Raw genomic sequence first — 8,795 nt, 5'->3', positions numbered from 1 at the left:
TCGGGACGCGCGAGGATAACTCGCTGCGCGTAGAACGTACTTATCCTTTGCATATTTCCTAAACGTGAACTCAAACAATACGCACCCTACCTACACAATCATAAATGATCTGTCCAGTGCCCAAACCTTTCAGAACCGCCCCTCCGTGAGAAGGCCCTACGCACTGCGAGTAAGAAGTCTTGCCGAAGAAATGGATGTGTCGCTCCACATGCACAATGTCATGCCCCCTCCTGTACAGCTACCACCATGGCAGTGGCAGCTGATTGACTGTGATCTGTCCTTCACTGAGGTTACAAAGCATGCGCCGGTCGTACATATCCGCATGCACTTCCTCGAATTGCAGCACAAGTACTCTTGTCCAGAATATTTTACTGACGCCTCAAAGTCGCTCGCTGGCGTGTCTTACGCGGCGGTCGGTCCATCCTTTTCGGCTGCCGGAGTTCTACACCCAAACACAACCATCTTTACAGCGGAGGCCTACGCCATCCTGGCGGCGGTTAAACACATCAAACAGTTAGACATACCCAAGGCAGTCATTTATACTGACTCTTTGAGCGTATTGAAATGTCTAAAAACTCTAAGTAGGCACAGAAACCCCGTAATTGTAGCTCTTTATTCCACCATTTGCACCGCGTATGTATCGAAGCAGCAAATTGTGCTCTGCTGGGTGCCAGGCACCGCGAGATCGAAGGGAATGAGTTGGCCGACAAGCTAGCCACATCCGTTCGCACAGACGCTGCCACTTCACCCATAGCTGTCCCTGTAATGGACCTAAAACCCTTTCTCAAGAAAAAGGTCAGGGCCTACTGGCAACGTCTGTGGGACAGAGAAACGAGCAACAAATTACACACTATAAAGCCTCAACTCGCTCATTGGCCACCAGAATCGAAGACACGCCGCACACAAGTTACACTTTGCAGACTCAGAATAGGACACACATACAGTACACACGCATACTTATTGTCCGGTGGCGATCCGCCTGTCTGTGATGAATGTGGCGAGCCACTTAGTGTACTTCACGTCCTCCTGCAATGCCCTGAACTGGAGCCTCAGAGGAAAAGGCATTTTTCATTATCATTACGGCAGAATCTACCATTGCATCCATGTATGTTTTTGGGCAATGAACCTCTTTTTAATTATCAATCCGTTATCGCGTTTTTAAAGGATATACCTAACTTTCGTTTTATATATCCAGGTGACTTGTAGCACGGCCTCTCTGGAGAGGCCGCTGCTGCGGTATTTTATTAAAGAAAGCACGTGCCTCCTGGTCTTTGTGTACAAAGGCTTCCGGTAGGCGTCGTGCTACTTTTATACTCTTAATACTCTATGCACCATGACCTTTTCTCATCCATTCACTACCCATAGATCATTCCACACGTCACTGCCATAATTCTATTCGATATATGTTTTACGCTTCTATTCCGCGATTTGTTCTTAGGCCCCTTTACAGCCACATTGCATCCCGTCATCGGAACACACTGATCATGGCAAACATACCATTCATTGTCTTGGCGCTCTTTGGCCACACTTGGCCCTTGCGCCACAAAACACCAAATATCATCATCAACTCGCTGCGCGTTACATGCACACCACCACAAACAAGGTCTCGGAACCGCGTCCGCGGCGGGTGCCCAGACCCACTAAAAATACGCCGGACTCAAATGTTATCAGTTTGATAATAAAGTTTACGTTCTTCATGCGCGGAATATTTCAATAATTCAATTTTGTTTCCGTACATGTGCGTTGCGCCTGCTAAGACGCTACAAGGGGGACTCGGGAAATACGAATGTTAGAGTGAGTGAATGAATGAACGAACGAACGAAGAAACGAACGAACGATTGAATGAACGAACTAAAATACTACATAAAATGAATGAACATGAGTGCTCTTGTACAGAGGTTGACACCTAAAATACTTTTAATGACGTTTCGTCCTGATAAAGGCAAGCGTGACTTCTCTTCGAAATCTTCGTTTCCTGGATGCATTAGTATTTGAAACAAGTGTCAATGACCAAGAAAAGAAATGCGGCACAGATTTCGGTTGCCCATTCAAGTGCAGAAAACGTGATGCAGTTTTAATCGTTCTACGTCCTTTAGAAAGGCGACATAAGTTATCTTAAGAATGTTATTTTTCTTAGTGCATTATAAAATAAAGCAGGTATAAATATCCGAAAGAAGCGAACGGCATTGATTTCAGTCGCTCATACAAGCATATGTTGTCGATGCTACATACCTGGGCTCTGGCTTGGCAAGTTGAAGAAATACACGTCCACAGCAGCGAGCAAAGAGGGCACCAACAGCACAGGCGGGCGACGCGATTGGTTGTTTTTCTGACCTGCGGTACCTGACGCATTGCCCTGTATTCCGTGTGCAATTCTAAACACCTCGAGTATGTAGCCGTCCTCTGTAGTCGCGTAGGTCGTCTCGCAAGGATATCCAAAGTACTTGATCAGTTCGCACTATAAAATAGTTGAACCGAAAAAAAAAATAGACAGCATCAGTTAATTTACGATACTAAATAACACGTTGCACTGCACTGCCGTTAGGTTTCCCATGTGATCAGACCACTCTCCATCCAATACAGAGTTGGACGCATGTGAAGAAACTACTGTGTAATTTCGTTCGTGTTTTTGGCTACGAAGCTACGTAATTTTTTCCCTCAAGGACCTAATACTCACGCATACTTAATCTCTTCACTGTTATACCATGTGCTGCAAACGCAATAACCTCTCTATACGTTTGCAAAGGTTCCTTAGCTTGTTTTCGATGTGTTCCTTGACAATTATCTGATCTCTCACAATATGTGCCTCTTAATCATGTTCACGTAAACTACCAGAAAAAATATTTTTCATCATGACTCTAAGAATATCTTAACTGAATATCTATTACTCATGCGTACTAAGATATGACCTTCCTAAATCTTATTTGAGGTCTGCGAATCTGCATGTACTATATACTTACCTCTCCCTACTAAAAAAATATTTCCGTATTCCCCATAAACCCAATATCCATAACATCAGGTGACATACGGAAGAAATTGGTTTTTATATCAGATCCTATACATTTCATATCAGATTATAGGATGTGGGAGTTATGGATCACATGGTTTTATTGAGTAAGGCTGTTCCTTTCATTGAGAGTAATATTATACCTTTTTGACTTCTAGACATTTTCGGCCACATTCGATCTGCTCAAAATATAGGGCCTTTCTTAGTGATCTGTTACCATTGTAGTGTAATACCTGACTGCATCCTAGACTTGAAAATTGCTTTATATCCCCACAACATCAAACCATTTGCAGCTCCGGCTAGGTTTACCTCTCCTTGATATCTGATTGCTTCACTACAACTTATTATGAATTGTCTGCTGCAAGCCTTACATAGCGAGCCCCACTCAACTTCTCGCTGTTAGACTTGACAGGAATATCTTCTAGCCGCCTTTTCCTTGCTATTGCCCTGTAATTGTTATTGTTATTTTCACCCACCGTAGCTATTGGCGTTGCAAAACTCTCCCGTAATCGATAGTAGATGTAAGCATGAAATGGCTACTATATGGCGTCTTTTCCTGGCTGTGGGGCCACTGCCTTCAACCGCTTTCTGTCATCCAGCAGTGCAGCGTGCTCAGCGTCTGTCGCTACTTCTTCTTGTCGCGGGCCACTCACGACTCACGGACCACTGGCATTCAAAAGAGCGCAGACAACTCTGTCTCAGCGCTAAAAAAAGACAATCAAGTGTATGGTGCCCTCTATCTTCCTTTTGAACGTCGCCATTGGAAATGGAAAATAAAACTTCAGCGTACTATAAGTTACAGCTTGAGTGATATTGTGAAAAAGACATCAGGAAGAAATCGAAAGCAATATTTCTTGTAACTTGTTTGGACAGTAACTAGCGCATGTAATGCGGTCCTGTACGATGGCTGGGGGTCAAAGACCGCATTTTCTTAACTTTTGACTGGTTACCCAGATGATCTCGTTTTGTTCTCCCAACGATGCCCGAATGCCCTCGTTTGAGCGCCCGGATAACGGTTCTGTCTTTTGGCTCAAGGTCACTTCAAGGTCGCCGCCAATGAGAGCTAAAAGCATTTCATCCTTAAAATGCTTATAAGAAATACTACCATTTCTTCCATTTTTCTCTCGTTGTATTTACATGTATGTCACATCAGGTATAGTGTTTAGCATCCTCTGTTTCTCAGAACCAGGGAAAGCTTACCGCTGGAGGTCTCTCAAACAAGAATTGATTCGCAGTATCATCAGTAAGAACCACATTACGCGTCAACGTTTGGCTTGACTTTTACTTCGCATTGCCATGATTGGCTATAATCCCCCCTACGTTCTGAATGAAGGGTGAAGCGCCCCAATCCAATTGCACCAATGGCCAAATTGCTCCGGCAGACATTGACACACAGTGAGCCGGCAGGTAGTTTCATTTTTAGAGAAAATGAAATTCTTGCAAAAGTAATCTATTGACATACATAATTTAAAACAGCTACTTATTAGTGCAAAAATATACGTGTCCGTAAATTAACGATGTTCCCGTTAAGGACTTACAGGTGGTGAAAATTAGAGCAGAGAACTTCATTGCAGCGTACTTTATAGTTAGTTGCTTTCGGATATCAGACCCAACTAACTAGACATTTGATAATATAAAACGTTCTCGCAAGGTGGCTCCTGATGAGGGTTGGTCATCTGCTTTCATGTGCAGAAAGAACGCTTAATGGCTGAGATGTGCGTTTACCAGCACCAAAAGCGCCAGAATGCACCAGAATGTTTTGTACCGTGTGTGGCAATATTATGCGCGGAATAGCGAGAGACAAAGTCCCTGCTAAGGTAGAAAAGAAATTCACAATACAAAAAGTAATCCCGTTCACAAATCTGAAAAACATGCGGATAGGCAGTGCTCCATACAATACAGTTTCGGACAACCGGTCCATTTCTCCCAGTCAACGACTACGCGGCTCATGCCGCTGTCTTCATGACCTCCAAAGCTAAGGCTGGGAAATAAAGCCTCGCGTGAGGACAGTGACTCCCATTGGCTCAGGTATTTCAAATTTTGTTACCGCAACGAACCACCACTAAAAAAACAACTAAGAACATACACGAACATGAAACAGCAGAGCAACGCATTCTACCGTGCACATTTGGATTTTAATCAGACACACATTACAGCCATTTTATTCATATAGCCCTCTTGCACGCTCACCATTTGTGGCGTACCATCTGTTCGGCTCTCCCTGACTCTAAGGGAAAAGAAAGACTGCTGATTATCGGAGTCTTAGCTTGCTTTACGAAAGCTCTCGTGGCCTTTAATAAAGGACGTTAAGTGTTGAGCAAGTTCACAAGTAGAGTGAACTTGCTGCATGGTACAGCGGGGTGGGGTGTTGAGGAACCTTGTAAAATACCTTCCAGCGCTTCAGCAAATTTACTGTGCAGGCGAATGGGGCCCTTATGTTAAAATACTTCAGTGTGCAAGCAAATAGCGGAAACGAGGCTCCTTAAACAGTACATGCTATATGTATGTGGTCGCTACTGGTAAAGATAGCCTGCTCAAGACATGCGGTCATAAGCTGCTCAAGAAAGCATAATAATGAATTTCAAGCCGCAACCGAGCTAAGAGTAACGAAGCTCTCCCGCCGTTCAAACAATAAATATTTCAGTGCCCGTAGAGGCCAGCAAAGCTGGAGCATATGCTTCTTTCGAAAAATGTGCCGAAAGCTCAACTCGTTTCGTTTGTAATACTGTTTTCCATGGGGTTGTAGCCTGCGCAGTTGTGTTACTCGCCACTAGAACTTAATGGCACCGGGTCTAATAGAAACTAGCCAGTGAATACAGAATGTCGGAAAGGAAAAAAAACACACATATGCAAGTTGTGAGTGACGAGCCTTACTCACAGGAGGGAGACGCGCTTCCAGCTTCAAGTCTTCCGCCAAAACACGCGAAATCGGGCACGATGCAGGAAAAGCTAGCATACACGTCAAAAGCATGTGGAAAGCACACATATTCACTGTTGTATCTTGGAGGCGTCAGTGGTGCACCGCATGAAACGAGCTAAGAAGCGTGCGAAGTGTTGCAAACTTCGCACTTGTATGCGCTTCAGTTTTGTTTTGCCACAGCTATTTTATTTAGCAGCACTCGCCACTCCGATATTTATGTGACCGTAAAGAAACACCAAGTCGTTACACTATATATACTGTAGGGCGAGCTGCATGAACGGACGCGAAATTTGCGATGACACCGTTCTATGCAATGCGCGTGTGTGTGAGTCTATTGTGTAAGATTCGACTGTAGTGGGTGCGGCAGCGTGATAAACTATTTTCGTGCGGATGTGGTGACAGCACCAGACGTCGTCGTACAAGGAAAACCTTTTTACAAACCGACTGGACATTGCGTTAGCTGCGCACGTGTTACTTACGGGTGCGGTTGCGCGACACCTGTCAGTGGGTTGAGGCTGATTCCAATCGCGTCGAGTGCAAGCGAATGAGCCACCACTCTTCTCCGTACCCAGTTGGGAACCGGATGAAAGCATTCGTAAACCGGTGCTGGAATGTGTGAAGGTTCCTATACCAACCCGTCTCCAACGGACATATGTTATAGAGACGAGCAAGCAATTAATATATCGTAGACAGGCTTCGACAAAGCACTATTCTTGTCCCAACAAAACAACAAAGAGATATTTTGACGTTTGCTGCTCGTTACCCTCATGCAACACGGTAGGGTGGCTAAAATGGGTAGTTATGAAAAGCGTGGCGCATGGAGGAAGGAAAAAAAACTCAGAAGGCCTACCCAGTGCGCGCGCTAGAAAAAAAAAAGTGCGAAGGAAGTCACGTGGTACTTTACGCAATACCGGCAATATTCTAGGGGCACAATGGCGACTTTTTATTGCGATAGTAATTATATGGACACTTCAAGCGGATTTCTACCGTCGGCGTCGCCGCCGTGAGGTTGCGTATAAAGCCCAAAGGCGATAAATTTGTCGCCGCGCGCTGTATGCGCGAGTGAAAGCGCGCGGGGGACGCGCTTTCACGGAGAGCGAGCGCACGGCGGAGAGCAAACGCCACTTCTTCCGTCGGACGAAAGCCGTGGGAGTACGAAAGGGAGGGCGGGGGGGAGGGACGACGCTGTGCTGCGGCACGAAGGTCGGTATATTGTAGCGATGCGTTATGATTTATTCTATACTAGTCGTATCATCCACCGGTCACGGCCGGCTGATCCCGTTGATAACGTGAGCGGACCGTCGCTCTGACCACTGACCAAGCGCGAAAAGCGCGAAAAGGCATCGCTACAAAATACCGGCCCAAATGGGTATCTGGCAACCGGGCGCAAGGGGAACTGGCGACTCAATCTCCCACGCGAAAGGAGGATAGTGGGAAGGCAGCGAGGGAGGGGGCAACTTCTACTCTGCCAACAACTGAGAACTTGTACTTAGCGTCGGTGCGGGCTGTCACGCGCACCGTATCTTGAAAGCGATCACCACATGGCTCTGACCTTTGTACGCGTTGCGCTTTCGCCGCTCAGTTTCCGTTGAAGCGATAGACCGCACGAACCAACGCTTGCTGCGGCGGCCGCACTTGTGCACGCCAGCATTTCGACAGTGGTTGTCTTCGGTCATCGAGTGTCTGCTTGTGTGCGCGCTGACACCACGCTTGTTAATTCAGTTAGTAAACGAATGTGCCCATGTTTATGTAGCCGATAAAACTAACGCACGGAGACTGTGCCCCTTTCGGGGGAACCATGCTTACGGGCCATCGCAGACCGAAACCGCGATATTTCATAATCTGTACAATGTACGCGTTGCAGGTCAGCGACAGTCGTGCAGTGTTCCTGCTTTTTACGGCGCACAATGCATTTGCGGCACGTGGAACGCTATTCAAGAATGCATTGCCCTGGCTTGAGAACCTCGTGTTCAGAAACAATTTGGTTTTGGGCACGTTAAAACACACGTTGCTCAACTGGTGCGTGTTTCTCATAGTACTCGCGATAGCACGAACTCGCTACAGTAGAGCGCATTGGAGGGTCATACACACCTGCACAGCTGTACCTCAGTGCACGCGCCTGTACAGTTTCTCGCAGAATATGGGCTCCATTTTACTGCCTTCGACATCGGCATTTTCACAAGCTTCAGGCCTGCTTACCCACCTGTACCCTTTTGTTATCTGTAAGCGCAGGGAAGTAAAGGTTATCGGATGCGCTGCAAGATGGAGTAAGGCTCCACAAAACGTACGGCTGCGAGCACATCTAGGGGCTCATTCATGGTCGCACGTAGGCCGGGTCTACGCACGTACTGTTCGGTACCGTGCGCCGGCTACCACAGAACTTCGGTTCCGTGAAGCTTCACTTACCGTGGGAAGAATGCATATCAGGCCACAGTCACTGCATCTAGCTGTGTCAGAAACGACGCTCTGTTCTGCCTCCTCGCCGGCGCGCTGCGGTAGTGATGCGCGGCCACCTTAAAGGGTCCCTGAAAGGGTTCGGACAAATTTTGTAGACGTGTATATATAGGATACAGCTACAGTAAAACATTCGCGTCACAATTTCAGAGAAGCGTCTCATATTAAGAGAGTTGCGGACGATTACAAGTTGCCCTCCTCCCTAGCCATGCATTTCCTCCTCAACTCGTTCGCCGAGAGATCGGGGCTAAGATCCGCCTTCGCTGGCTTTACGTAATGTTGTGACGTACGTTGTCGTCTACTTCCGGTTGTCTTGGAGCCAGCGCGCGAAGGCTCTCCAACCTCTCCGCTAGCCGCCCGGCCGTCGATCCCCTGCGAGAGCGATCAAGCAGCGTGCGTTGCGAGCGTTCTGTC

The 8,795-nt window shown here is 46.8% G+C and overlaps 1 protein-coding gene across 1 annotated transcript in view; it reads right to left on the bottom strand.

Moving 5' to 3' along the window:
• Positions 1-2,452, bottom strand: part of LOC119464169 (lipase lipl-3-like) — a 52,937-nt gene extending 50,485 nt beyond the window's left edge. The window contains exon 1 of the mRNA XM_049655414.1: positions 2,233-2,452. The gene's annotated coding sequence lies outside the window, so the exon portion shown is untranslated. The remainder of the gene's footprint in view (positions 1-2,232) is intronic.
• Between the last annotated feature and the right edge of the window lie 6,343 nt (positions 2,453-8,795).

This window comes from Dermacentor silvarum, chromosome 9 (genome assembly GCF_013339745.2).
Source record: "Dermacentor silvarum isolate Dsil-2018 chromosome 9, BIME_Dsil_1.4, whole genome shotgun sequence".
Lineage (NCBI taxonomy): Eukaryota > Metazoa > Arthropoda > Arachnida > Ixodida > Ixodidae > Dermacentor > Dermacentor silvarum.
Note: the sequence above shows the minus strand (reverse complement) of the source record. Positions and strands in the feature narration are given on the sequence as shown.